The sequence below is a fragment of the Schistocerca nitens genome, chromosome 6 (assembly GCF_023898315.1).
Source record: "Schistocerca nitens isolate TAMUIC-IGC-003100 chromosome 6, iqSchNite1.1, whole genome shotgun sequence".
Lineage (NCBI taxonomy): Eukaryota > Metazoa > Arthropoda > Insecta > Orthoptera > Acrididae > Schistocerca > Schistocerca nitens.
In genome coordinates this window covers 569,885,292-569,911,053 of record NC_064619.1, presented here as the reverse complement: position 1 = coordinate 569,911,053, position 25,762 = coordinate 569,885,292, and positions in this window count along the sequence as shown.

Below are 25,762 nucleotides of genomic sequence, written 5' to 3'. Positions count from 1 at the left end.
ATTTGAAACTATGTGTCAATTTTGTTGGAAGTCGCTAAGTGCTCTCATTCGCAAATACTGGTTGAATGAAGTCCAGATATTTGTGCGCCGTCTGAAGACATATTTAATTGTAACACTTGGCTTTTTACTCTTTCAAGCCTGTAACATAAGATTATGGCTCTTAGGGGTACATTACGAGAGCATTTTAAATTTCTAAATTCAGTCAGTAATTGTATGAAATACTGAAAAATAAAATTTTTCTTGCCCCTGGAAGCCGTTAAATAGGCAGCCTGCAACTAGTACACGGTTACCGTGCCCCGGGGTACTCGCTTAGTATCGTAGGTTCTGTCTTTCGTGTAGTGTTACCGCATTTATCGACAAATAAACACTCTTCTGGGGAGCCTGCGAGCTGAGTCGCCACTGATTTCATGGTATAAGTCACGCTGTGGAAGGGTCGGTGTAACTTGTGAAGCAGCCTGTAGTTGCACGTAGTGATGTAGTTGGGTAGAGTGTGGAAACTTGCATGCTTGCTCTCCAGTTTGAGGACACACCATACTTTCTTCGACAGACTGCATTTGAACTTAACGACAGCCACTGCTAAATTAGCTTTACCAAACGTTTACAAGAAAATATCGTCACCTGAACCGGTTTGGTATTTCGTTGGAAAAGATCAAGTTCACAACAAACGGCAAACGCTGACTAAAATTCCTTGAAACAGACATAGAACGGGCAATAATTACCAAGAAGCTGAAAATTCTTACTGAGACTATACAGAAAAATTGATTACATAAAGACGGCACTGAAGATACTGCCTTGGAAAGAGCCTAGGGGTTGATTAAAAAAAATTAACTTCAATGAGATGTGCGTCTTTGAAACGCCAAAAAGAGGACATGACAATATGAAATGCCTCGAGACCAGCGAATGTGCTTCTATGAAACTGCAGCCTGTAAAACCTTGAGGTCCTGCAAGGGAAATTCTAAACAAAACAAAAAATCATGTAATAAACACGAACTGACAGTTTGAAGTAACAGACAAGTGTATTACAAAGCGGCGTAAAGCGCTTCTGAGACGATGAAGAAGAGAATGAAAGAAAATGGACTAATCAAATGGATATCTTACTAATATAAGTTCCTAGTCTTCCACAGCCAATGTCAATTTGAAGAGGACGGCTGTAAAGGCGATCGAATCGTCGGTGGTTTAGTTATTAATATTTTATAATGGCTCCACCAAATACCCAAAACCATTGTATTGAAATTCAGATATCTTACTACGTCCGCAAGAACACTAGCACTATTACACGGTTAAGGAAGTTAGAGAAGTTGCGATACATGTCTACCATCTCAGAGGCAGAAATGATGGGAGCAGAGTAAAACATTTGGAAGTGTTGCAAGTTGAAGGGAAAAAAGTGAACGGAAAGCTTTGGCTGATTAACAGTGGCAGCATGATAGCGACACATGAAAGAGTATTAGATACGGAAGAACACAAATGACAATTTGTTCAAAATGAGGCGGCATTTTGGGCTACCTTCTTCCACAAACTGTCAACAGATGAGAAACCAGTACATCAACTTTACCTTCCCGACACAGGTTCGTGGTGCAAGTGTTGCAAGACCCAATTCTCGAACATTTCATACAGCCATGAACATTCCATCCCAGCAGCAGTCGAGGAAGTCATAAAGATCATTTATGCCTGCCGTAACGAGACCTGACGTGTCTACACGGACAGACTCAAGAGTGCAAATGGGTCTTTCAACAATCTCATATGGACTCGCAGACCAAAAAACGTTTTTTTCTTGGGAGGAAGATACTAAAATATGGGATATGTGCTGCTGTTACTGGTTTTAATAATGGCAACACCGCTAGAGTGGAAGTGCTATAGTGCATGGGAATTAATCCTGGGGCTAAATGCATCAGAGTACTTCGATGAGTGGACAGGATTCGCATCGATACAGCACAGTATGAAACAGAAATTGCGCTAAGGAGTTCAGACAGGAGAACAGAATGAGATTCTTGGAAAATGGTCAAGAGGATGGATCACAATATGGTGCAGGGTGCTTCTGAGTGAGTAAAAATAGAACAAAGGGTAAGATGGGGTCTCTGAATCATGTGGATAAAAATAAGAAAATATTCTACTGCTCAGCCCCCGTACGTAGCTCAACGCCGTTATGTTACAGGACTGTTGCTAGACAAGTCGTGCACAAGCGGCAAGGAGCTTTCTCCAAATATATTTAATCCAGAAAGGACTCATCCACAAGGAAATAGAAGAGGTAAGACAGTATTTCTTTTAACAATCAGCCATGGAATATTAAGTCTGTTTAAAATAAGGTCTATTGTTGAAATTCCTGAATTCTAGTTATAAATCTTTCCCATTCCAGTTGTATACTATCATCTGGTAGGTCAACAAAATAACTAGTGACATCTGTTATAAATTTGAACAACTGCTTACATTTAAAAAGTGATAAGGCAATGGGGCTACGTGAAGTAGTCTTCGTGGGGGCTTTCTAAATCGGAATATAATATGTACTATTTCTTGTTTAGTAATGTATTTATGTAGTCTAATTATACATAATAATATCTCAGCCTCTACTGCAAAATTAGTTTATCGTGAAATTTTGGACACCGTCTGGAGAAGTGGAGATAATATAGGAAATGCTGTGAGGGGCTTTGAGTAGACGGGAATTTTCCCCTTGAATCCCGACAATTTACTGTTACACAAATTCTTTCTTCGTCCACATTCCTGAAGACGAGTCCCGTTCTGTTACCAATAGAATCAGAAGTACACCGAGGCTCTCAACTCCTTTCAATGAAGAAGAATAGATCTCGAAGCAATGTACGTTTATCATACGAAACTTATAATTATGATCTATTCACCATTACAATTTAACATGCATAGTAAAATATTTGGGGTTCAAAAAATTTAAATAATTCACTTAGTCCCACCTTACCATATAATTAAAAAAATGTGTTTCTCAAACCAGTGGCTGAAATGCAATTATTTCAGTTGAGAACACCAACACATAAGTGTAATGCCCAGCAGAAGTTTCAAGGGTCGTTGAAACACAGTAAAGACACGTAACAAATTTTAACTTTCTAGATACAGAACATTCCAACTCCCGTTAAAGAAGGCAGCATGAAGGTTTTCACCATCAGTTCCATATTTGTCTCCCTCTTTTCATTTTCCATTCTTAGTCAAGTCTATGCATTCATCCCCGTATAAACATTGTGGTTTCATTATAGTGTTGCGGCTTTTAGCTTTGGATGGCAGTATTTGTGCCTTAGTTCTTCATTCAGCTGACAAACCATTGCTACCTGTCTTGCCCAGAGTTTATCGGCCTATCCTTGAAGCTCATTTTTCATTTATTACATCATCAAGATGTTTAAATGTATATCTTTCTATTCTTTACCTACGCACAATACGTTCCTGCTCATATAATGTCAGAAAAGTTTTTCGTACACATGAACACATAAGTCGCACTACCCAACAAGTTGCGCGAGATGTTCGCACGTGCACTTCCCCCAACGAGAAAGTTTAGAACATGTTGGGATGATGCCTGATCTAGTCGGCAACGCCCTCTTGTCTAGTAACAACTGTAACAACTAATGTGGGACTTGATCACCGTTGCAACATGGACAGTATCCTGCTGGAAGATGTCATCGCTATTGTGGAAGACATCATCGACCTAGTGTAAGAAGAAACGTGGTCCATCCCACCATGTGCCACTTTCCATTCGTTCATAGTCCAACCTCAACGATCCCGTGCCCCTGAAATTGTAGTTGATGGTGTCTTCGGGTCACTGTAGGTACAAATGGGGGTCGTTTGATGCCGAGTCCCATGTTCAGCAATGTGTGCTGAAAGGCGTGTTCGGAAACATCAGCACTGTACTCTTTCGTCAGATCTACCACAGGCCGCCACCTATCCTGCTTTATGAATCGCGCTCTCCTCCAATCTCCACGTTCTGTGATGAGACGTGGACGTCCAATACCTTCCCACCTGCTCGCGGCCTCACTGCTCTTCAACCATCTTCCACAGCTGCTCGTGACAGTAGCGCTCGAACAGCCGACCAGTTTCCCCGTTTCAGAGATGCTCGTTCTCAGGCCACTACAATCTGCCCTTTATCACGTTCGCTTATGTCAGTGCGACCCATCTCAGAACATTGTTCAAGTTTGTAAGACCGTACCAAACAAGATTAAGGGGGATACTGAACGTGTACCAAGAAGAGCAATACCAATGGTGACAGGTTTGTCTGATCCATGTGATAGCGTCACAGAGTTGCTGAACGAACTAAACTGTGAAACGCTTGACGACAGATGGAAACCATTCCGTGCGCATTACGAAGTAAGCTTCACGAACCAACTTTATGAGCTCAATCCAGGCATACGAGGTGTGGCTAGAAAAAAACCGGACTAGTACTGGTGAAACAATAAAACGAATGCAATAAGGCTGAAAGTCGCGTGGCCTGTCACGTGACTCTCGCTCCGCCTACTGCTCGAGTTTCATCTGCCTCTTGCACTCAGTCTGCCCGTGGCGTCTGTTTTAAGTAGTTGACGTTTTGTCTGTGCGTCGGAAAATGTTGAGTGTACAGAAAGAACAGCGTGTTAACATCAAATTTTGTTTCAAGCTAGGAAAATCTGCAAGTGAAACGTTTGTAATGTTACAACAAGTGTACGGCGATGATTGTTTATCGCGAACACAAGTGTTTGAGTGGTTTAAACGATTTAAAGATGGCCGCGAAGACACCAGTGATGACACTCGCACTGGCAGACCATTGTCAGCAAAAACTGATGCAAACATTGAAAAAATCGGTAAACTTGTTCGACACTTTCCTTGTCAACTCCTGTTAACTCAGACACTGCTCTGATTCTTAAACGGCGATCTTGTCGAACAAGTTTACCGATTTTTTCAATGTTTGCATCAGTTTTTGCTGACAATGGTCTGCCAGTGCGAGTGTCATCACTGGTGTCTTCGCGGCCATCTTTAAATCGTTTAAACCACTCAAACACTTGTGTTCGCAATAAACAATCATCGCCGTACACTTGTTGTAACATTACAACCGTTTCACTTGCAGATTTTCCTAGTTTGAAACAAAATTTGATGTTAACACGCTGTTCTTTCTGTACACTCAACATTTTCCGACGCACAGACAAAACGTCAACTACTTAAAACAGACGCCACGGGCAGACTGAGTGCAGGAGGCAGATGAAACTCGAGCAGTAGGCGGAGCGAGAGTCACGTGACAGGCCACGCGACTTTCAGCCTTATTGCATTCGTTTTATTGTTTCACCAGTACTAGTCCGGTTTTTTTCTAGCCACACCTCGTATACTGCAACCCCTTAAGTATCGTTCCCGTATGCACCACAAAGACTAAATAATCAGTCTTGCCGCGCTCCAAAAGTGCATGGAACGGGAGAAAGCCCTATTAAATGATATATAACTAATATAACGGGAAGCGACCACGGTCATGCACTTCACAATGGATTGCACAGTATGGATACAGATGTAGCCGGGCCGGCCGAGGCGGCCGAGCGGTTCTAGGCGCTATAATCTGGAACCGCGCGAACGCTACGATCGCAGGTTCGAATCCTGCCTCGGGCATGGATGTGTGTGATGTCCTTAGGTTAGTTAGGTTTAAGTAGTTCTAAGTTCTAGAGGACTGATGACCTCAGAAGTTAAGTCCCATAGTGCTCACAGCCATTTGAACCATTTGCGGCCGGGCTTCAGACACGCTGTTGGCACTGATCATAGTGTTTTGTCTCACCAACGTATGTTGCTAGATAACATAGAATTGCCAATATCTGCAGAATTATCTTCGTGGACTCTGGGGTGTTGAGAAGAAACACTTTTTGCACGGAGAAAGTAAAGCTCTTATCAGTTTAGTCTGATAGCCAGTACATGATACGCTGATTGCCATTGGCTGAAACATTCTGGCCAATGGTTAAACCACTACGAACAGCAAAGCAATTCTTGCTTCCAGCAGTAGCTCTTTACATAGACTAAACAGAGTAGTTGATGCACAGAACAACTGATAAGTATCTTGCCTTTTTGAACACTGAGTTAATTTATCTAGTAGGAATAAGTTAATTAATACTTACATATGACTGCCAACAAATATATTGGAATGTGGGACATGAGACAGTTTCCACCTATAGTTAACTCTGGCCTACTCAAGCACGGCAGCTAGCGAGTGTGGTCTATAGAGTTACAAAATTACAAGGAGAGACGAGAACCATAGAGATCGGGTAAGATATTGTCGTGGAAATGTAATTATGAGTGTAAAGAAAGTGAAATGCAGAAGCCGTGATGTGTAGCCGGGAGAGTGAATGGCCCGCATCTCGTGGTCGTGCGGTAGCGTTCTCGCTTCCCACGCCCGGGTTCCCGGGTTCGATTCTCGGCGGGATCAGGGATTTTCTCCGCTTCGTGATGGCTGGGTGTTGTGTGCTGTTCTTAGGTTAGTTAGGTTTAAGTAGTTCTATGTTCTAGGGGACTTATGACCACAGCAGTTGAGTCCCATAGTGCTCAGAGCCATTTGAACCATTTTTGAGAGTGAATGGCAGACGAACCAACCGAACTCTTCATTGTATTAAAAGTAATAAGGGAAGACAGAGATAACGACCTAACAGAATGTGAGTAGATGACATTATAATAACATGGATGCGTATTATTTGGTACCGTAACTCATAAAGGGGCTTGCAGGAGGCCTTTAGCCAGCCGAGGATATCAAATGGCTAACGGCGATAATTATTGAATGAACTGTAATCGTATTATATACTGTGAAATATGTCCTGTGAGTCCAATCAGAAAGGCACAGGATGCTCAGCATAGGACGCTCTGTGGGATTTGTGACAAATGTAAACAGTTGCAGTGATGTTTTACCGTCTCCACCATTTACGTTCAGATATGGTGTCTAAAACTTTACGTACACATACATGTTCTTAATGTTCTGCAGTAGTAGCAGCTTAATATGTAAAATTGTACAAAGTGTTTGTTTTTATTACTTTGTTTCGTGGGTGACGCTGAGATCGAACGAGCGCTGGCGGCTATTCTTCGCGTAAGCACGGAAACTTCACGCCGACGGATAAAATCTTTCGGTTCGGATGCCGTATGCCGCAAGGAGCAGCACGAGGCTAACCTACATTTCTGGGACTCTAGTTTTAATAGTGAAAAAGAAATTGAATCTTAGATGTGCTGTAAATGTCTGTGGCGACATCGGTCTCTGCGCAAGTAGCTGGCGCAAGAGATAGATGATGAATCGCTGGTTTGGCAGAGAGTATTTATTATCGACAGACATTTTTGTTAGATATTCTTTGTTTTTCCTTGTTTTGATTACAGCTTCGTTTTGTGTGCAATAAAAAGAAAATACTGAGTAATCGTCGTGTCCGCAGTTTTTATATGGTCATTATTTATTGTTGACAAATTACTCGAATGTTCATTCGGTGTTCAGTAGTGTTTCGATATATATGTTGAGTAAAATACAAGTGTAACAAGTGGCATATGTTGCATTCCATGGAGAAAAATGAACCAACTACAACTTTTTCTGACGATAAAAAATATTTCTGATATGAATTTGAAACTAGATAGGACTGAGAAACCCTACTTTCATTTATGTCCTCACGGCTATTTAAATGAGGACTGCTTATTTTGAAAAGTGATTGGAGCAGCGAGTTTTACGCGAAGAAGAAACTTACTAATATATCTCGTCTTGCAACATTACGTCGACGTAAATGTACGCCGAATTACTTCAATGTTTTCTGAAAGAAAGGAAGCTTAAGCTCTTCATCAATGATAAATATTATACTTAATTAATTGGAAAATTATGAGTTTAAGAACTTTAACCTGAAAAATAATTGTAATTCCAGTCAGAGTAAGTCATCTAGCCTACATACAGAAACTACCGCAATTATCACATATCTGGTTTCTATAGCACTGGCTAACAACTGCACCGATATTACACAAATTCTTAATCGAATTTTCTTGTTGGATAAAGATGAATCGTTTTTGCTTATTATTCCACGTAATAAATATTGGAACGATCCTGAAACCAAACAATGCTGCGGAAAAGAAGTGCTTTACGATCTGGCAGCCAAAGGTCGTATAATTTCGACCACTGAATGCTAACGCAGTGCGACGCACAAGGCCGCTTACGCTTCTCGCACGCGTCGTAGCATTTAACAATACAGAACGCTGCTGCATTCGTCCAGAATCTCATTGAAGTCGCCTCCCGCAATCTTTTACAACATTTCCACCCTCAAGCACCTTGATACACATCGAATTATCGCTGGCCTGCTGTCTAGGTTCAAAATGGCTCTGAGCACTATGGGACTTAACGTCTATGGTCATCAGTCCCCTAGAACTTAGAACTACTTAAACCTAACTAACCTAAGGACAGCACACAACACCCAGTCATCACGAGGCAGAGAAAATCCCTGACCCCGCCGGGAATCGAACCCGGGAACCCGGGCGTGGGAAGCGAGAACGCTACCGCACGACCACGAGCTGCGGACGTGCTGTCTAGGACCTCGCAGAACTGTTGACCAGGAGAGTTAATTGCAGCTCCTTTAGTGTGCTTGCGAGGTGTTCATTTCTACCTTTTTAAGAAGACAGTCTACTCATATTCGTGCACCTAACCTAGATATCTACGTATATAATCAATTCATCTTCATTGCAGTCCAGGGATTTCATAAGCTAGTCTGCACAATCACCCGTTACAATGAAAAGATGATCATACGAGGATAAATCCATAGTAAAGTGTGACCGGTTCCAATCATGGTGCAATCATCGTGATACGTACAGTGGTTAGGGAGATAGATAATGTGAACTGTTCAGAGCTGACATAGTTATGCTAATGCACGTTCAGCCGCACCAGAAATTGTAAGTCCAGAAACGCACGCAGGTGTGGATGCGTGCGGGTTAAGAAACGTTGTGGCTGTTCTGGAACATTTACTGAATACTAATTTCTTTGAGTTATGGTGTAAGGCTTGATATTTACCTCGTCGCCCTAACGATGTAAAACAATGCCGGCGTGGCTGCGTCGGATATTCTATCTTCGGGTTGACATTTTCTCCGAAAACGTCCATTTAAAAATCAAAGTCCTCATCGCATCGGGATTAGGACGTAGCTCGGCAAGAGAATGAAAACTTGCGACTTCCGCAAATTATTACTTTTAATGAACGTGATATTGGGAGAGTGCAAGTACGTACGTCTTTACATCGCACCAGCTCAAAAGACCGAAACAACTGACGTATAAGAAATTCACAGTACAGCTTTCAATTTTTTGTCAGCTTACTCGGATAAAACTGTATATACGATATCTTTGCTGCACGGGGACGGCGCGAATAAGAATCATTACAAAGATTTACTTATATGTGTAGGCCATTTAAAGAACCTACAGACATAATTCGCCAGGATACGAACATGCAGCATGGTGGAATAATTGTAGGTCAGCAACTTCTGTTAATTAGTACAACGAAAAACCAATCAAAGCTGCGAATATCACCTTTTTCATTCACTCAATGATTTGTTTCGGACCGGGACCCATTTCCAAATCATTGTAATATAGTCAAAAACGGTATTTCCGAAAATTCAAAAACCATTTCAGAAATGTGCAAACGAATAGTTACAGCGCATACAGATAACTGTTATCTGTATGTCCTGTGACTGTTCATTTGCACATTTCTGACATGGTTTTTGCATTTTTGGAAATACCGTTTTTAACTACACTCCTGGAAATTGAAATAAGAACACCGTGAATTCATTGTCCCAGGAAGGGGAAACTTTATTGACACATTCCTGGGGTCAGATACATCACATGATCACACTGACAGAACCACAGGCACATAGTAACAGGCAACAGAGCATGCACAATGTCGGCACTAGTACAGTGTATATCCACCTTTCGCAGCAATGCAGGCTGCTATTCTCCCATGGAGACGATCGTAGAGATGCTGGATGTAGTCCTGTGGAACGGCTTGCCATGCCATTTCCACCTGGCGCCTCAGTTGGACCAGCGTTCGTGCTGGACGTGCAGACCGCGTGAGACGACGCTTCATCCAGTCCCAAACATGCTCAATGGGGGACAGATCCGGAGATCTTGCTGGCCAGGGTAGTTGACTTACACCTTCTAGAGCACGTTGGGTGGCACGGGATACATGCGGACGTGCATTGTCCTGTTGGAACAGCAAGTTCCCTTGCCGGTCTAGGAATGGTAGACTGATGGGTTCGATGACGGTTTGGATGTACCGTGCACTATTCAGTGTCCCCTCGACGATCACCAGTGGTGTACGGCCAGTGTAGGAGATCGCTCCCCACACCATGATGCCGGGTGTTGGCCCTGTGTGCCTCGGTCGTATGCAGTCCTGATTGTGGCGCTCACCTGCACGGCGCCAAACACGCATACGACCATCATTGGCACCAAGGCAGAAGCGACTCTCATCGCTGAAGACGACACGTCTCCATTCGTCCCTCCATTCACGCCTGTCGCGACACCACTGGAGACGGGCTGCACGATGTTGGGGCGTGAGCGGAAGACGGCCTAACGGTGTGCGGGACCGTAGCCCAGCTTCATGGAGACGGTTGCGAATGGTCCTCGCCGATACCCCAGGAGCAACAGTGTCCCTAATTTGCTGGGAAGTGGCGGTGCGGTCCCTTACGGCACTGCGTAGGATCCTACGGTCTTGGCGTGCATCCGTGCGTCGCTGCGGTCCGGTCCCAGGTCGACGGGCACGTGCACCTTCCGCCGACCACTGGCGACAACATCGATGTACTGTGGAGACCTCACGCCCCACGTGTTGAGCAATTCGGCGGTACGTCCACCCGGCCTCCCGCATGCCCACTATACGCCCTCGCTCAAAGTCCGTCAACTGCACATACGGTTCACGTCCACGCTGTCGCGGCATGCTACCAGTGTTAAAGACTGCGATGGAGCTCCGTATGCCACGGCAAATTGGCTGACACTGACGGCGGCGGTGCACAAATGCTGCGCAGCTAGCGCCATTCGACGGCCAACACCGCGGTTCCTGGTGTGTCCGCTGTGCCGTGCGTGTGATCATTGCTTGTACTCTCGCAGTGTCCGGAGCAAGTATGGTGGGTCTGACACACCGGTGTCAATGTGTTCTTTTTTCCATTTCCAGGAGTGTATATTACGATGATTCGAAAATGGCTCCCGGCCCAAAAACTAGTTACCGAGTAAATAAAAAAAAGTGAAATTTGCAACTTGGGCTAGTTCTTCGTTCGGCAGGCTACGTCGTTGCTGGAAGCACTGGTGAAATGTTGTGGCGCAGATCAGACCCGTTCGTTTTCTCACAACTCGGTAATGTGTCACTCGCTCAGCATCTCCTCCACACCTTTCATTACCTCCGCGACGCAATCGCACGCTATTCGCCAGATAACAGAACATTTTTCTCAGCGATGAGATCACGCTTTCTGTCACAAACAGCCCAAATGCAACAGTGGTGTCACTTTTGACACGCTTCGAAACGACGACGTGTCCTTCCTCCATCACAGCCTGATATAACGTTGAACACCCGATATGGATCTCCTTTACTCATGGCAGAGTGCACGCAGTGTTGATTACTCGTAGCAAGTTAAAACTGCGCGGCGGATCAGAACTCCAAACTGTATTCCTATCTTTGGGCTTTGGCTAGCGAAACATCCGCAAAAAGCAGCGGGCACTACGCCCGACGTTTAAATTACGCCTACATTATAATCTCTCATATACAAATGCCTTACCTCCGTGTGACAAATTGCTACGATGAAAGAGATCTTAACTGTGGGAGTGGCGATCTCTGCAAGTGCCGCATGTCGCAATTAGGACAGATCCCTTGAACTAATGGTCGCCGGATATAGGCAATCGCATAAAGGCAGAGCGTTGCGTGTTTACGGCATCGACCCGGTTTCGGATCCAAGGTTAGTGGCCGTGCGGCGACGTACGCATTACGAGCCAGCGTTTAAGTCGGCAGCGATACGATTATCATAAAACAAAGGCCTTCCCGCTACTAAAACATGTGTGCGACCTGTAATTTGTCACAGAGACCGCGTGCAAATTGCACAATTTCATGTCGCACCTGGATGTACAATAAATTTAATATCTGCTAATAATAGGAGTAGTCACTGCTGCGAATAGAAAGCCACGTTAGTGCATCAGTGAAGGTACGGAACAGCCGTCGAAAACGTCTTTTTTACCGTCCTGTCCTGGAATCGCTAATTATAACCTGTTCTCTGGATACTAGGCTGACGCAATGTTTACTGTTTTCCTACCGACGTGTGTTCCAGAGCAGTGTTTGTGAATACTGGTATCACTGCCCCCCCCCCCCCCCCCCCCGTCACCATAACTCTGACTCAGTCGCATTTCTGCTCCAATTTTTGTCACCATCCTATCATCCTATCACTTCCAGAAACACACCTACTTGACCCATTTTTTATGTATCACTTATTTGTGTGCATTATTTTACTTTTTGCTGACCCGCGCAAATGAAATGCATAAATACAGGGTGGCGCACGAAATGTGTTACCATTTTGTTTTTGAATATAAACTTTATTGTCAATACAATCTGAAAGGAACATATACTACAATGAAGAGACGTCCATGGAGATCTGTTCTAACTAAACTCATGCTGTATATGTCCACCATTTCGTTTCCTAACTTCCTTCAAACGAACAATGAAGTTAGTGATTACCCTACGGCACATGTCTTCCGTAATTTCACTGCAAGCCTGAAGAATAAGTCTTCTGACCTCCATTAAATGACGTGGGCGTTTCGGTAAATTTTTTTCCTTTAGGTACCCCCAAAGAAAAAAGTCACATGGATTGAGGTCTGGACTATGGGGGGCCAATTTTGTCCGTCATTTAAGCGACCTGGAAACCTGAGTGAAATGATCCGCATGTCGAAATGCTCGTGTAAAAAATTCAACACAGTGTTTCCAGTATGTGGCCTTGCTCCATCTTGCATGAACCACTGCGTGTTGAAGGACAAGGCAGTAGCAAGAAGCTGTAGAATGAAGCTATTGCGAAGTATGCTCAAATAACGCTCACTGTTCACAGTTTCTTCAAAGAAAAAGGGTCCAATAAGTCCGTGACTAGAAATTGCTGCCCACGCTGTAATCCTCGGAGCATAATGTTGTCGTTTCTGAAGCACATGTGGGTTTTCAATGGCCCGAAAGCGTACATTTTGTTTGTTAACCACACCGTCTAAATGAAAATGCGCCTCGTCTGAAAACCAAACGTTGTTGAGAGTTTCTTCCCTATCCTCCGCCCATTGAGCAAACAGTAGTCTCTGCTGCTTGTGTTCTTCAGTGAGCTTCTGTGCACGGGTCATCTTGTATGGGTACATATGGAGGTCACTTTTAAGAATGCATTGAACGGAGCGTCTGGATATTCCCAGTTGCACTGCTGCCTTTCTACACGATTTCCCTGGACTTCTCTGAGCAGCAACTCGTACCACTTCAATATTCTCCGGCGAACAAACAGGCTTAGGCCGAGGTCGCTTCGCTTCCAATACTGTTCCTTCCTGTACAAATTTATCGCACAACCTGTGGATGGTCTTCTTGCAAGGGACCCATCGTGTGTTAAACTGTTGTCGAAAACGCCTCTGAGTCACAACAAGGCTTTCCGTTTCATGAAAAAGTAACACAATTACCGATCGTTGCTGTGTCGTCAGTCTTCCATTGTCAGCCATTGCTGCTTACTAGTCTCCTAGCGGCACTATCGTGAATTACACGTCATTTCGTAACTCATTTGTTTTTCCAAGCTCTGCTGGTACTGCTGTAGAGATCCCAGCGGGGTATCTAATGTGCGTCGTAAATTGTGAAAGAAACAATCGGTAACACATTTAGTGCGCCACCCTGTATTTGAAACGTTTCAACAGTATATTACACTCTATAAAGATCGCAAAGAAATATGCAATAATCGTTGCCACGAGAGCTAAAGTAGAAAATAAGAATACCCTGTTTCCATTCGTGCTGATTAACCGTTTCCAAGAACGAGAATGTACCGAAGTAATACTGAAATACAAGATATTAAGGGAAAGTTCTCATGGCAAAAATGGCATAGACAGGCCACCGCGCTCTCTCGCTGCAGCATTAGAACCATCCCCTGCATGCTCTTCTCGAACATCTACAGTGTAACTGAAAGGTGTATGAGCTTGCGCTTAACGGAAATTTATATACATAAGTGACGCAGCACGAAGAAGTTATGCAAATTGGTCACAAACTGATATTGATACAGGCATCGAAGGAAAATGGAAATTGTAAACTTTGGCGGCCGACGGATGAGTGTGTGACGCTGCAGCGCAATTTCACCCCGCAGCTGGCAAGCAGGGTAAACAGGGGACATGTCGGTAGCAGGACATACAGTCTTAGCCAGTTTCATTCCGTGTACTCAGTTTGACAGTAACTATGTCTCGCAGACAGGTGTGTGAACAATACACACAAATATCAGCCTCTGAGGACGTATAGTTGGGCTCGAAGAAGTCGGATGAAGGAATCAGCGAGTCGCTCGACATTTGAATGGGGGCCACAGTCTGACGAGGTTGGCAGGAATGGGTGAACCGTGGCCGAACACAGGGTCAAGAAGGAAGGGATCGATCTACGAGGTTGGCAGGAATGGGTGAACCGTGGCCGAACACAGGGTCAAGAAGGAAGGGATCGATCTAGAGCGATGACAGAAGGTAAGGAAACAGCGATCGTCAGACAGGCACTCGGAGCCACGGATTCGTCATTATCATGGATACGTCGCCCAACTGCTGAGTCAGTGACCACAAGGACCATTAATAGGTGGCTCTCAGGAAGGGGGCTGAGCTCAAGGCATCGCTTTTGCCGACTTTCACTGATCTCCGTACACCAGCAAGCCCGTTTACACTTCATTGATGAGTCCCACTTCTAACTGAGCGAAGACGTGCCTGAAGATGCTCCGGACGGTGGTGGGATGCCAGCCAGAGTGTTGCACGTCGTACAGCCCGACAACCAAGAGTAAGGTTCTGGGGTGCGATTTCATTTCACAGCATGCCCCGGCACCCTTACAGCACAGCAGTACGTCGACGATAATGCCCACCATGGCAACCCATTCTGAACTTACAGTTCGAGAAGATAATGCCCGCCCACACTCGGCGAAAGTTTCTACTGGTTGTCTTCGTGCTTGCCGTATTCTACCTTAGTTATAAAGCTCACCATATCTCTCCCCAGTTGAGAATGTTTGAGCACTAGTGCAGGGTCTTCTAACCAGCTTGGGGATGTGAAGCCCTAACGTGCCAGTTGAACAGAATTTGGCACGATATCCCTCAGCAGGACATCCAACAACTGTATCAGTCAATGCCAAGCCGAATAATTGCTGGCATAAGGGCAATAAGTACCAGAGGCGGACCTACACGTTATTGGTTTGCTCAGTTTGTAAAGCTATTTCTCTTGAATAAATCATCAAATTTTTCTAAAACTGTAATCATTTGTTTGTACATGTACACCAATCTACCGATTTCTGTCCCTTTCGGATAATTCCTTCATGGTGCGTCTTTTTCCCCATAGTCTGACAGAAAAAATTAAGCATCCAGAAGACATGGTCTGATGTCAATGTCACTTTGTACGCCTACACACCATGAGAGTTGCCAATTCCCTATGACAGGTAGAAGGGCACCATGGAGCATTAGTGCTGTTAGTGTTTATTGTTGTTACGAGGCCTGGTATGGGATATAAAGGGCGTGAACCGCGTCAGATATTGAGTGTTCACTGTGAATGACACCGAGATTCTCTGAGCACTATGGGACTTAATTTCTGAGGTCACCAGTCCCCTAGAACTTAGAACTACTTAAACGTAACTAACCTATGGACATCACACACTTCCATGCCCGAGGCAGGATTCGAAGCTGCGACCATAGCGGTCGCGCGGTTTCAGAGTGTAGCGCCTAGAACCGCTCGTCAACTCCGGCCGGCCGCGACAGTGGCCCGATGTTGCCCTGCATGGGTACGTCAGGGGAGGGATACTCACAACAAGGTCCGGTCCCCCACGTCTGACCACCACAAGGGAGGATCGCTGTATTATCTTCTTAGTGCCTTCAAATCTGCGCCTCTACCCGAGAAAAAGCAATGGTCTGTGTTATCCCGCTCCATTGGTCGGAAACTAGCAGCAGCTGAATAAGGACATTACCCGTCTATGTTTAGGCTGCCGTTAACACCACGACGCAAACGGTTGCTTCTCGAGTGATGCCATGACTGGGCAGCATAGACTGCTGATGAATAGCGCCGCACTGTATTCAACGTTGAATCGAGGCTCTGTACTACCCCGTCGATGAGAATGGTACAGCACTGGAGACAGTTCCCATCCTTCCAAGGTTTTGTAGAGACATAGCGGCGTTACTAGTGGCGCCATGGCGTGAGGAAGCCATCGGGTATGACTTCCGGTCATGGCTTGGAGTCATTTAGGGAGCTCTGATGGCACAATGGTTCGTCATGCACATCTTGCATTTTCATGAGTTTCATCTCATGCGACAATGTTGTTATGTCATTTTTCACATGGACAAACCTCGTCCACAGATGGCACGTGTCTTTATGAACTATCTGCGTTATCTTGAAGTACTTTCGCGAACAGCAAGATGCCCAGATCTGCACCCGATACAACGTTTGTGGGACCAGCTCGGACGTCAACTCCGTCCCCGTGCCAGTATCCTGGAAATCAGAGACCAGTTCCAACTGTTGTGGGCAGTTTGCCTCAAGCCAGGATAAAATGGCTTTACACACCCGTCCTAATTCAATCAGTGCATGCGTTCATTCACGTCATAGGGGACACAAAGTCATACTGGTAAATGGGCTCTTACCGCCAACTTCTTTGCAAATTTAGCTCGATTTTGGAATCACTCACAACTCGTGGAGTTTCTTTTCCTCCTCCCCTCCTGGGTGCCTCATTTTTTTTCAGACTGTCTAAATAGTTTTGTCACTGACACAATTTGCACTATTTACACCCTACACCAGCAATTTGAAGGTTTTACTTCGTCCCAGTCCGCCAGATATTTTCAGCTTTCGCTATTGCGTTACCACAATGCCCTGTGCGGCTGGAACCAACCAATTCCTTCACTTTCTGTCCTCATTTTTTATTTCATTCAAATTCATGGTAACTATATAAAGCAAAGACCATCAGCCTCAACACATGCTTGAGAACGGAATGTAACACTTTGCCACACACTACCAAACATCCCTGTCGTCTGTTATAAATTGGGCAGGCATCTGGGACCATAGAAACCAGTTACTCTCCAAAACAAGGCACTAGCTCAGTTGGAATTGGATGAGAGGAGGAAGTGGTTGCGGCTTTTAAAGGAATCATCGCGGCATTTGGCTGAAACCATTTAGGTAAATTTCGAAAAACTCAATTCAGAATCGCTGAATAAGAGAGTACTATAAATACCACTGCACTGTGCCGGGACAGTAAGAATTACGAGAAATTTCTTGATCTTGTTTCGTTGAAAAATGCATTTCTGAAGTCTTGACATTTCATTAAATATCTTCAGAGAATTTCGTATGTTTATAACTATTCATAAAATGGTTCAAATGGCTCTGAACACTATGCAACTTAACATCTGAGGTCATCAGTCCCCTAGAACTCAGAACTACGTAAACCTAACTAACCTAAGGACATCACACACATCCATGCCCGAGGCAGGATTCGAACCTGCGACCGTAGCGGTCGCGCGGTTCCAGACTGAAGCGCCTAGAACCGCTCGGCCACAGCGGCCGGCTATTCATAAAAAACGACAGAATTTGAAATAGCGTACAACTGAGGCATTGAGAACCGCAAGGACTCAAAGCACACACACAAAGTTTTGAGAAAAATAGATATTTGTGAAAATCAAATTTTTAGACAAACCACCAGTCTCATAGAGGTGAACCGTCTTTTAGCCAAGTCTCAACATACTGTATTTCCCACGACAAAATAATTTATGCGCTGTAAGTTATGAAATATTAATTCTTAGGATGGTATTTTTTATTAATGTTAATTCACAAAATTTTCAAATATAGGGTAGTTACAGTATTGGCTTTCCACATTTGTATAGATTGTAATTAATGTGAAACTAGAACCATAACATAAAAAACAAATTCTAAATGCACCACATACGCAGTTACTACCTATTCCAACATTTCATGGTCCCCGTTATGATCACTTGCTTTAAGCACATTCTGTGGCTTCAGGTTCAGATAAAACTGCCTACATACCTGCAATTACGAAGCACTCCTACTACGTTCATGATGTAGCCACTAAATTATGTTGGCAGTCCTAGATAACAATTGAGAAGTGCAGAGCAGCAAAATTACGATTTCTTCTTTGGGCTTATATGGAAATGAAATCGGCGAAGTAGTTTTTCGTGAATGTTAGTATAAGCAACGCGGGCCTACAGGTACAGACAAACCTGGTTCACCTTGAGATCAACAGATCTCAGGGGCATGCATTTATGCTACAGTCTCAATATCGATGACGGTGTGCTTTCGGTCATTACGGTTCTCAGCGCCTCAGTTATTATCTATAGTTTATTTGACTCCAGTAAACTATTTACTCCATCATGAAAAACGTATTCGAAAATTTCTAGAATTGACAGCTGTGAAGGAGGATGAAATTGCGAAAGTAAGCTACGTAAGCTCAAAAGGAAATCCGTAGTCTTATAAATGTACAGCAGATACCTACTTTTAAAACTGAGTTTGCACTGGAGCCGACAAAGCGTTTTTTTTTAACATGTTACCTTTTGATCCCTGAAACTGAAGAGACAGTTAATTAATATCCTCTTACCTAAATAGTAAATTTTATCTGCTATAGATACCACACTGAAGAGCCAAAGAAACTGGTATAGCCATGCGTATTCAAATACAGAGATATGTAAACAGGTAGAATACGGCGCTGCTGTCGGCAACGCCTATATAAGACAAGTGTCTGGCGCAGTTGTTAGATCGGTTACTGCTGCTACAATGGCATGTTATCAAGATTTAAGTGAATTTCAACGTGGTGTTCTAGTTGGCGCACAAGCGGTGAGACACAGCATCTCCGAGGTAGCGATGAAGTGGGGATTTTCCCGTACGACCACTTCACGAGTGTACCGTGAATATCAGGAATCCCGTAAAACATCAAATCTCCGAAATCGCTGCGGCCGGAAAAAGATCCTGCAAGAACGGGACCAACGACGACTGAAGAGAATCGTTCAACGTGACGGAAGTGCAACTCTTCCGCAAATTGCTGCAGATTTCAATTCTTCCCATCAACAAGTGTCAGCGTGTGAACCATTCAACGAACCATCATCGATATGGGCTTTCGGCGCTGAAGGCCCACTCGTGTACTCTTGATAATAATGAGCGTATGGCATTTTGTGGCCGGGAGACCCCTCGCGGGGCGGTTCGACCGCCGCTCCACAAGTTCTTTAAAGCCACTACGGCGACTTGCGAGTGAATGAGGATGAAATGATGATGAAAGACACACAACACCCAGTCATCTCGAGGCAGAGAAAATCCCTGACCCGGCCGGGAATCTAACCCGGGACCCCGTGCGCGGGAAGCGAGAACGCTACCGCACGACCACGAGCCTTGATGATTGCACAACACAAAGCTTAACGCCTGGCCAGGGCCCGTCAACACCGTCATTGGATTGTCGATGATTGGAAACATGTTGCCCGGTCGGATGACTCTCATTTCAAATTATATCGAGCGGATGAACGTGTACGGGTACGGAGACGACCACATGAATTCATGGACCCTGCATGTCAGCAGGGGACTGTTCAACCTGGCGGAGGCTCTGTAATGGTGTGGGGCGTGTACAGTTGGTGCGATATGGGACCCCCGACACGTCTAGATATGACTCTGACACGTAAGTAAGCATCCTGTCTGACCACGTGCATCCATTCATGTCCATTGCGCATTCCGACGGACTTGGGCAATTCCAGCACGACAACGCGACACCCCACACTTCCAGACTTGCTACAGAGATTTATTCTGAGTTTAAACACTTCCACTGGCCACCAAACTCCCCAGACAAAAACAATATTGAGCACATCTGGGATGCCTTGCAACGTGCTGTTCAGAAGAGATCTCCACCCCATGGTACTCGTGCGGATTTATGGACAGCCCTGAAGGATTCGAGGTATCAGTTCCCTCCAGCACTACTTCAGACTATAGTCGAGTCTTGCTGCGGCACTTCTGCAAGTTCGCGGGAGCCCTAGACGATATTAGACAGGTGTATCATTTTTTTGGCTCTTCATTACATAACAGCCATTGGAAACAGTGCTAATCGAAACTAGCACGTGTACGTAATGTTCCTGTCAAAAGTGCCGTTACTTGTGACGATACGGACAATTGCAAGAGTAAAGTGCCAGTAGCTTAGGCACTTAACGACGTGCCACAAGCAGACAGCGCCGCGAGCGCTAACAAACTTAGCGCCCGCTGGGTCTGCCTGCAGAGGTGCTGCAGCGAATGACGCAACGCAGCAGGTGTCTGACCTGCAGTGGCAGCGTGACGCAAACATCACAGCACAGACTGCCAGGCCCCGCTGCAGTGAGGTGAGGATCCGGTGTGATGTTGTAGTGTTTCACTTCTCATGCTAAATCTAAACTTTCCCTTTAACCTTATTTACAGCAAAGTATTTGCCATATAGTGTTACATACGCCGCACAAGTTCTGCGGCACGGAGTTCATTTTACATTGCCTGACAGAGTGAAGCAAAAAGAGTGAAGGTAACCACGGGTTGACAGGGTATGTGATGTTATATCACTGATTACAATATCGAATAAAACTTAAAAAATACTTGGTTAATTAGTCACCTGTTCCTTAGATATATGAACAATTTTTTTTTTTATCGAAATGGTGTGGAACGAGTCAGTTTACACGATATGTGTACACGACTAGTGGTAACATTAATGAACACATTAGTTTTTTAGTTCTGCTCATGCAAATACACTATTTTTCTAACCACTACGTACAAATTCGTCAATGGAATAGAAGAAGCTGTCCAGGAGATAAGATTTTAGGTTATATTTAAGATCTGCCGTGCTATCTGTCAGACATTTCCTGTTGCTAGACAAAAGATCAAAAATTTTTGTTGCTATATATTGAACTCCTTTCTGAGCCACTTACAGTTTTAATAATAACGGGTAAGAAAAGTAGTTTTTCCCTCTGGTGTTGTAGGTGTGGACCTCGCTGTTCTTCTTCGGCTGTGATGGATTATTTATAACGAATTTCACTAGCGAATATATGTACTGTGATTGCACAGTTAAAATACTTACCTCTGTAAGAGGTACCTAAATGACATCCGTGAGTGAACACTACATATTATTCGTAATGTTGGCTTTACTGTAATCAATACTTTCTTTCTAAGGTAAGCAGTAACTCCAGAAAATTATTTCAAAAAAAAAAAAAAATTGTGGAAATAGGACAAATATGTCAGGAAATTAATTGAAATTAATTCTTTTGATTCCAACATTAGCACTTATACGACGAGCAAAAGTAGCTGAATTTCGTTGTTTGCAAAGCTCAGTAACATACACACGTCAAAAAGGTTTTGCGTCACCTCGGTTCCGAGAGTTCCGGAACCTGTACAGAAAATTGGAAGAGAGATCAACATAAACATCATTTCCGCCCTTTTTATTGCTCATGAAAACCACACATTGCATGTTGTACCACCACACAGCGAGACCTTCAGAGGTGGTGGTCCAGATTGCTGTACACACCGTTACCTCTAATACCCAGTAGCACGTCCTCTCGCATTGACGCATGCCTGTATTCGTCGTTGCATGTTATCCACAAGTTCATCAAGGCACTGTTGGTCCAAATTGTCCCACTCCTCAACGGCGATCCGGCGTAGATCCCTCAGAGTGGCTGGTGGGTCACGTCGTTCATAAACAGCCGTTTTCAATGTATCCCAGGCATGTTCGACAGGTTTCATGTCTGGAGAACATGCTCGCCACTCTAGTCGAGCGATCTCGTTATCCTGAAGGAAGTCATTCACAAGATGTGCACGATCGGGGCGCGAATTGTCGTCCATGAAGTCGAATGCCTCGCCAATATGCTGCCGCTATTGTTGCACTATCGGTCGGAGGATGGCATTCACGTATCGTACTGCCGTTACGGCGCCTTCCATGACCACCAGCGGCTTACGTCGGCCACACATAACGCCACCCAAAACAGCAGTGAATCTCCATCTTGCTGCACTCGCTGGACAGTGTGGAAGGCATTCAGCCTGACTGGTTTGCCTCCAAACAAGTCTCCGACGGTTGTCTGCTTGACGGCATATGCGACACCCATCGGTGAAGAGAACGTGATGGCAGTCCTGAGCGGTCCATTCGGCATGTTGTGGGACCATCTGTACCGCACTGCATGGTGTCGTGGTTGGAAAGATGGACCTCGACATGGACATCGGGAGTGAAATTGAGCATCATGCAGCCTATTGCGCACAGTTTGAGTCGTAACACGACGTCCTGTGGCTGCATGAAAAGCATTCAACATGGTGGCGTTGCTGTCAGGGTTCCTCCGAGCCATAATCCGTAGGTAGCGGTCATTCACTGCAGTAATATCCCTTGGGGGCCCTTCGCGAGACGTGTCATCGACAGTTCCTGTCTCTCTGTATCTCCTCCATGTCCGAACAACATCGCTTTGGTTCACTGCGAGACACCTGGACACTTCCCTTGTTGAGAGCCCTTCCTGGCACAAAGTAACAATGCGGACGCGATCAAACCGCGGTATTGACCGTCTAGGCATGGTTGAACTACAGACAACATGAGCCATTTACGTCCTTTCTGCTGGAATGACTGGGACTGATCGGCTGTCGGACCCCCTCCGTCTAACAGGCGCGTCTCATGCATGGTTGTTTACATCTTTGGGCGGGTTTAGTGACATCTCTGAACAGTCAAATGGGCTGCATCTGTGATACAATATCCACAGTCAACGTCTATCTTCAGGAGTTCTGGGAACTGGGATGATGCAAAACTTTTTTTGATGTGTGTACTTCAAGTTTCGTCAATAAGTATACCCAAAAATTTGAAGCATTCTATCGTATTTACATTCCACGTGCTACATCAATTACCACTTTATTGGTTGTACTGAACTGAATATAGTATGTTTTTTTTTCCAAAATTTAGGGTGAGCCATTTTCAGAGAACCACTTTATAGTTCTTTGGAAATTAACATTTAGAATCACTTCCGTCCCTTTCCCTCTAATGGGATTTGTTATAACACTACTATCGCCTGCAAAAAAGGACAAATTCTGCTTGTTGAATGTTACGTGGAAGGTCGTTTACCCTATGGGACTCCCTTTGTGATTTCTTCCCAGTCACTAATGTTTTCTACCCTTCCAACATCTGGTGAATTATTCAGCACAACTTTTTGCATTATGTTTGTTACCTATGATTCAGAACATGTATGTAAAGTCATCACTTCCATAAAACCTTATTTTTTTCTGTACTATTTGATGAGTTAATGTATAAATAGTATTATCTCTAGAGCAACCCTACTGTGATCCAATCTGTGATATGCGAAGTAAATTGCTTTCACTTCAGTTGAGGCTACAGTTGAATACATTACTTTTTGACTATTTAGGAATAAGACGTCTTTAAGGAAATTGTTTAAGTCTGTCTTGTCACCTTTCTTATGAACAGATTTAATAGTTACATATTTTAACCTTCCTGGAAAAATTTCCTGTGCCAGTGATGCATTCCACATATCACTAAGGACATTACTTACTAAGATGGAACAACTTCTCAGAATTCTGTTCGAAATCCGATCAAAACCACACGACCTTTAGGTTTGTAGAACCTTTTATAATTGTATTAATTTCAGTGACGGACGTTGGTGCTACTTGTAATTGCTTAAGATTTCGTGGAATGACATTTTAACGCATTCTCTTGCTTCAAATGAATGATTTAATCCTGTTACATTCAGAAAGTGATTATTAAAGTATTCGCTACTTGAGAATTATCAGTCAACATTGTTATTTACTTTAATTGTTATGGTATCTTGTACACTGACTGCCTGTCCTGTCTACTTTTTGACACTATCCCATATAGTTTTAACCGTATTATCTGCGTCATTAATTTATGTCAGGATGTACATACTTCTCAACCTTTTTATGACCTTTCTTCAAATATATCGATATTTTTTGTAGTATGCAAGTAATGTCGAATCTTGACTTATTCTGGTCTTTATATACATTTTCCTCTTCCTCGTACATGAGATTTTAATTCCCTTAGTTATCCATGGCCTACTTTTTTTAATTGTTCTTCTGGATAACTTTTTAAGAAGGCAACTTTCAAAGGCTGGAGCAAGTTTGCTACAGAATAAAATGAATTCAACATAAGCATCTCTTTGTATATATACCTTGACCTGTGCATTGCTTTGTATGAAACTGCCTCAGGGCTGTAATGTTCCATACTGATTATTTTCATTGACTGTGCATCATGTACTGTTTCCTGTTGTCTCACAGATAGTTCAGTAATGCGTCTAGATTACAGTCGAAAAGTTCCTAGAGGGTATCTATAGACTGTTACAATTATCAGAGAAGTTGTCCATGAATTTTCGGGATTGCAGCCGGATAACCTCGACTTCTTGCCACGATATTTCGGCTGACAACTATTCAGAAATCTTCAGGTGAGTGTTTTGCCCTAGAGATTGCTAGTTCGCATCGTATCCTTTATGCCAAAAGCCGGTATGGAGAAGCATGCGCAAAGGCAACCGCTACATGAGCGAACTCTGTCGAATTTTGCGCCCTATTCGAGTACTGCTCCATCTATGGCACGCACGTGCATGCGTACTGTTGTATGGTACTATATGAACGCTCTCTGTCGGAATGCGCAATCGCAGAGTTACAATTCGGATTTCAAAATTAGCAGGATTAACTGAATAATATCAGAAACGTATTCTGCAGTACCAACTGACAAGCACACGCTTGTAAGTTCTGATCAACACTTCTAGGTTCTGATCAATACAAAAAGAATGTGTTTCAATATTTTTTGACTTTGTGTTCAAGATTTACATATGTTGCAACTTCTCCTTTCCAATGTTAGCTCTACACGAAATGATGCTAGCCTATAACCTCTGATATTTAACTTCCCCATCCCAAAGGTTAAGTAGTGTTCAGAGAGGCACAGAACATCTATCACTTCAGAATTTTCCTCATCATCTATGCTTACAGGAAGCTCGTCTATCTTATTTTTCAATCCTTTAATGTTCTGCTCTAATTTCTTCCGATACCATCATTCTGTAACCTGATTCTAACCCAAAAAATTTGTACCTTGGACTCCAGTAATCACAGGAGTCTTTTCGTGTGTGCTTGTGGACTCTCACACATTTTCTGCAAGATTCTCAGCTTTTCCTTCTCCCAACTGCACCATTAGGCACAGAACAGATACGAGACCTTCTTTCGGTGAAAAGCAATCCGCTCGTCTCTTTGTTAAGAAGGCCAACAGAGAGGGCTGATCATGGCGCAGTAAAACCTTCACAAACTCCACACGAGTGTGTACTGTTGCTGCTCCTACTTCCTCCATGTCACCTTTAAAGCTATATTCTATGTTGCTAGCCAGCCTGTTCCCTGCTACTCTAACTACAAGTACCTATACAAGCCCACGTACCACAGTGACGTTGCATCCCTTCTGGGCAGGTTGCACGCGCGATTCGTTTGGGAAGAGTTTCATAAAGGCGTTTTATTCTCTCCTGAAGCAAGCTTCTCCGCAACTTTTCTAACTGGTCTTTGAAATCCTGGATACTATCAGTGGGATAGAGTTGACGACCATGTTTGTTCACATATGTTCTATTCGGGACAGATCTAGGGTTATGCTGGCCGGAGGAGTATCT